Genomic DNA, 6000 nt, shown 5'->3' with positions numbered 1-6000 from the left:
TTTCTACTAAATCAGTCAATAACAAAACCTGCCTGCTTATTAATTCAACTGAGCGTCTTGCTCTGGTGTTTTCATAGCAATGAGATCAGAATTTAGCAGTGGTCATGTAGCTAACACTGGCTATATGACAGGCGCGCAACAGTGATACCACAGGGAGATGTTAGGAGGGAGAAATATTCAGAAGTTGTCTATTTCTGCTTGTATTTCCATTTCTCCTGCATGACTCGCTATAGAATTTCACACAGTGTAGACAGAATGAGAGGAACAGTAAAACTGTCTGTTAACGGCATTATTTTTAGGTTGACTCATTGCTAGCCTTGTAGCCACATCATTTAGATAGCCTGAATTAGCTTGTTCTCGTGTTAAGAGTAGTTTGTTGACAAGAGAAATTAGGGGGACGGCCTTCCATTCCGAAACACCTCCATTACAAAACCCCTCCACTCCGAAACACCGCTGTTCCGACCCTCCCCCAAAAACACCGCTGTTCCAACTTTCAAGTTCAAATTACTTCCCAATAGGGTTAGGGTTAGGGTTTCCCCAATAGCCTTTTCGGAATAGCGGGGTCTTTAGAAAAAATGGGAAACCCCGCCATTACGAAGAATGGAAGTCTATTTTCGGAACAGCGGGGTTTCGGAAAGGTGGGGTGTAACCAGAAATTAGATACAGCGTAAAGCCCCTTTTAAATGAGTTACATCATGTGAGAAAGTGTTAATATTGGATTGTTTAGATGTAAGTGCTGCCAATTGATTTTTCAGCCATTTTGCTGTTGTTTAATGACATTAAGTTATTTTCACCAACTGCAAGATATTCTCCACTTGCACAATGTAGTGTGACGTATAACCACTTTAAAAAAACTGCATGTACTTTTGCTTCTGGTGCAAAATTTACGGTATACATCTATAGTCTGAGTGCTTTTTCCTCCCTAACTTTAGTTAAAATACACTTTACACAGTTCAGTTTGTATGTATTGTTAATAGCTTAGCGTGTGTGTTTTTGTATATAGTGTTTTTAACATTTTTGATCTTTCGGATAGGTAGATAACCGTTAGCGACGTTAGCTAGCCACACACTAAAGTTATGTTAGCATTTTTGGTCATTTCATTTTTAACTAGCGAGGTTAGCCTGTCAGCTAGCCTAGCTCCGTATAAACACATAATAGTAGAACCAGTCACTCTCTCTGTTCTCTCTGATTTGTGATTAAAATCCATTATCAAACAATGATGTAGGAGCTTTACTGCTCACTTTCATTTTCATTTTTGGCAGCTCTTCCAAGCACCAAATGCTTTCTCAGTCTCCAAGTGCCCCCAGAAATGCTCAGTGGGGTTGAGGTCAGGTCACTGTGGAGGAGTCCATGTCAGTCAGGATGCCTTGACCTGCTTTCTTTCTGTCTGCTAGTAGTTTTTGAAAAGCTTTGAGGTGTGTTTGACCCTACTGGATGTGTTATAATATATGCACTGCACTTCTGATAAATAGCACATTCTAGGATGTCATTTTTAATATCACTTTAAAATATTCATATAACTTGCCTTGTTCTGTTTTATTTAAATCATACGGTGGACCCAACATTATCTCACTATTAATTTATCGTATCATACAATAAGATATGTTCAGATGAGTGACAGATATTTTTCTTTTATATCAGTACAGTATTACACAGTGTGTGATGGGGACTGTCTGTACTTCCTATTCAGATTTGTCTGCCAGTCACAGGTGCTGCTGCAGAGTTGGCAGAATATTCATAAAACACCCACATCAGGATCACCACACCCTGTCACTGGAGCTTTTTATCCACACTGAAGGCATCAAAGGCAACACAACAGCACCGCCTCAGCACCACGAGTCTGAATGTATCAATAACACAGTTTTATTGGCCACAAATCCACCCTACTGAGATAGTTTCTTAATTACTGTAAACTCTCACAGACGCAGAGAAAAATACACAAAAATATATATTTAGATATATATAGTGACCTAATGTTAGCATGTGGCTAGCTAATGTGACTAACTGGATGTCGTACGTACCCTGTATAAACGTTAGGCCCCATAAGGTATGGATGAGGGCATAGCGACATCTGATCTATGAGTTTATGTCTCTCATGGTCTTTGCAAACTTAGACTGTCATGAAGGAGAGATGGAGATTTGTCTACAGAACAGATTCCCAACAAACCAAAGCTGGTGTTTGTGTAAACTCGTAGGATGGCCTTCGATCTGTCTATGGTAGCAGACTTACTGTCTTCAAAAGCAAGAGGAACTGCAGTTTGTAAATCCTACAAACGCCACAGTAATTGCGCAATTGGAGAATCGTCACCATCAGAAATTATTGACATCTGTGATGCAAAATCACAACTAGGATGCTGACAGGAAAAGTTCTGTCTGACTCGTGTGATTTGACGTAAATGTGGCTTAAATATTACGAAATAATGCGTGAAGAGTCCCAAGTGGAACATGGTGCCTTTCTGCCAACATGTTGTGAATGCTCTTGTAGTTTTCTTATGTGGTACTGGGAAATGCCCATGTTGACATCTGCTGGTTCATTAGCAACTATCTGTATTTATAGGCTGAGACAGCCATGCTATCGATGTTATTTCTATGTCATGTTGGTCCCATCATGCCATAAACGCTGGTTTAACATGTCACCAGCCTGATAATGTAATGCACATTTAAGCTAGTCTCACATTCTCAGTGTTGTCGTTTGTCACCAGCTAGTCTTGTTATGTCTGAATCTCTGTACGCAGGCAATACTCCAGAGGCCGCCCATGAATAGGCAGGGTATCTGTAAAGCAGCTGTGCATCCTCCATATAGATGACAGAGAAATGTAGAACAACAGGGATAGCCTCTTAACGCAGAGTATGAGACGCTCGCTTTTCAAAATGATTGAAATTTAACGGAAAATTACATTTCAAGTCGCTTGCTGTTCTTTCTGTTTGGTTTAATTCGTCTCCCTTACAGCCACATGAGGCTCATGGCTCAGTGCTTTGGCCTCAGCTTGCTTCAGTATTTAGCTGACAGCATCAAAACATCAAAATGGATTCAGCATACTCCTCAGTTCATATTGTTCAGAGAGTCTGACAGATACAGGACAGAGGGACAGTGCTGTTGGATGCGTTCCACAGGCTTTTAGAAGAGCTCCCCTGTGTTTTACTATTAGAAATATTTGCTTTGGGAAGGTGGCTTTTAACAGGAGGACACAGCGTCAGCCTCGGGGTACAGGATGATGACAAACAGATGGTCTGCTCTGATTTGTGCATTGGTGGTTGGTATCGAGATACCACAGCTTTAATGGCTTGTGATAGGTGTGCTAGATAGAAAGTGATAGCAACACAGTGATAATGTTCGCTGTATGCTGTGTTATTTGTTCCGTACAAATCTTTTATCATATTTCTGTACGGTGTTGTACTTTAGTTTTTACATTTATTTAACCGAGCCCTGAAAACATATTCTGTCAGTTATGAATTATGGACATGATCCTATATGAGGACAAGTAAGAACAGTTTTGGTGATTTCAAATTAGAGTTTTCTGTATTTCTGGTGAAAATGTTAATGTTATAGAGAAATACTTCAGATTTGAAGACCCATTTTCAGGGACTTTTATGCAAATGCTGCGCCCACAATCGCCCTACTTCAAATCTCTTTCCATTGGCCTACAAGGGCTTCAGATCCGGCCATTCCCCTCTCCCTCATCCTATTTCCTGTCACTCTTCAGCTGCACAAATGAAGCCATGAAAAGGCTGGTACTTGTCTTAAGGTGTGTTCAGGTAGTTCATGTCTATTTGCCCCAAAGTATTGACTGCGTTAGCTGTAAGCTAGTTAGCAATGCTGACCGTGTGTGACAGAGGATACCTCCGTTTGATAGCTCAGCCTCTGACTGATGTCAGAATTCACCAGGAACTCTCTTCATCTCCTGTCCTCCTTCAGTGTGAACTATGTCTCACCTCTCAGTTTGGCTGAATATGCATGTGACTGTCCTTACTTGTGTCTTTTCAGTGACTTTGCATGCAGTTGCCATAAACTTTTTATCGTGCTCTGTCTGAACATCTTTACACATTTTCCCTGGCAGGCAGGTACCTACTGTAGCCTATAAATGTGTACTTTATCCTGGGCTCTGTCGATCCAGTATCGACGCGTTAGTGTTGTTCCTTCAACATCATAATTAATGTTGCTCCAGGGCCATTATTTCAAATTACGAGAAACCATCAAAGGCAATGTTTTGAGCAAGCTGTCGTGGCTTCATTGGTTGTGTAGAAGAAACTTAGCCAGGAAACTGGTGTCCGTATCCCTTGTGGCACATATTATTATACTGTTCACTTTGTATTATAAGTTACATTATTATAAGTTCAATGACTATTTTCATTTTTTTTTCAGTGTTCTGTCGCTGTTTGGTTAGGTTTAGGCACCAAAAATACCTGGTTAGGTTAAATTAGACTCTTCTCCCATGACATTACATTACAAAAACATGATTAGTCCATTGCAGTGATGGTCCTGGAGCAAAATGAATTACCATGTTCCAGGAACAACACTCACATAGTGCCACTGGGCCCTGCTTTGTCTTTTTGTTTTTTCAAAACATGTCTTACCATGGTTGTGTTTGCTCTTCCAGCAGATTTTAAACAGCTCACTTGTATTTGAAGCCAAATCACCTCCATGAATGTCATCTGCTAAAGGTGGCACGTGACTGCAAAAGAATCCAAGAGAAGCACATTTCCAGGCATCCGGACATGGTTAGGATTCCTCTCAGGGAATGAGATATGAAATATTAACCTTGTTTTCCGTCCTAATTGGCTGAAGCTTCTAAGAAGGTGAGAGGTGAGGTTGGGAAAGCACTTTGAACATGGCGAGAAAGAAAATAGCAGGCGACATTCCTCATCAGCTCAGAGGTTGTGCTTAAGGTAGGACGCTCCGTCTGTGAATACGAGAGGTCGCGTTTAATGAAATTCTGTTTTTTGTAGCAGTTCCCGCTCTTCATTCATTAGGCTGCTGCAGATATTTCAAGAGCACTTGCTTCCTGTACCTCTTGTGTCTGAGCAGAGGCTTACTAACCTATGGAAATGTACTTCAAGAACACGGCAGTAATGTAAAGGATAATATACTGGGTAAGGAGATTCTGCATTGGGGCAGCAGGCTGCACTATTCAAGTTCTCGCTTCTTTTTTTTACTCTGCTGTGCTTCAGATTAGATCTGGTGTCATTGATATTCATTGAGGATCAAAGTTTTGATTTCTTCTAGACCTTTAGGCTTAAATATTTATTCATAAGTCAAAAAGTTCATGAACGCAACCATACCTGTCACTGCTCAGCCTTTTCTATCTTTCTGTGGACACAAACCCACATATACTCAAACTCAGAGAGTAAACACAACGCCCACTTACACTCGCTTCATTATTTTTTCTTCCTTCCTCCACATCCAGATTTAATTTTTGCACTGCTCTGACTTAAAATGTCTTTTGGTTTCTTTGGCCCATTCTACCTTTATTTGTCTTCCTCATTTTTATTTCATTCTGGAGAGGCTTATCATCCTCTGAGGGTTTTCTATCTAACTGAGAAGTTTGCATTTCTTCACTTCTTCTCTCCTAAGGTTTTCTGTCATTTGGAAAAAAAAGAAGAAAATGAAGCCAAGACTAAAAGTTTCCCTTTAAATGAAAAGAAAACAGCACCTTTTTCTACAGTACAGCAAGGACTCTATTGTCTGACAGCAAACACCTTGACTTTTAGAGACAATATAGTTAAAGGAGAGGTAAGACTTTAGGTAAATATGGGCTCAGAGCCTTACGTTTAATTGAATCCTTCCTCCTTCTTCAGACAAAATCCGGCACCACGGCAGCACCATTTATTTATTGTCCTTCATCGTGAATTATTACAGGGGGGGGAGAAGGGAGCCATTAATTAGACAGGGATGTAAGATGTCTCAATGCCAACCATTTGTCTTGCAAGTGATTACTTAGAGAAAAGCTTTTTCTTTGATATGTGGCTGAAAGCCACAGTATTCTCTGGGAGTTTTACAGG

Source organism: Pagrus major, chromosome 4 (genome assembly GCF_040436345.1).
Source record: "Pagrus major chromosome 4, Pma_NU_1.0".
Taxonomy (NCBI): Eukaryota; Metazoa; Chordata; class Actinopteri; order Spariformes; family Sparidae; genus Pagrus; species Pagrus major.
The sequence above is the reverse complement of the archived record's forward strand: the minus strand, read 5'-3'. Positions refer to the sequence as shown.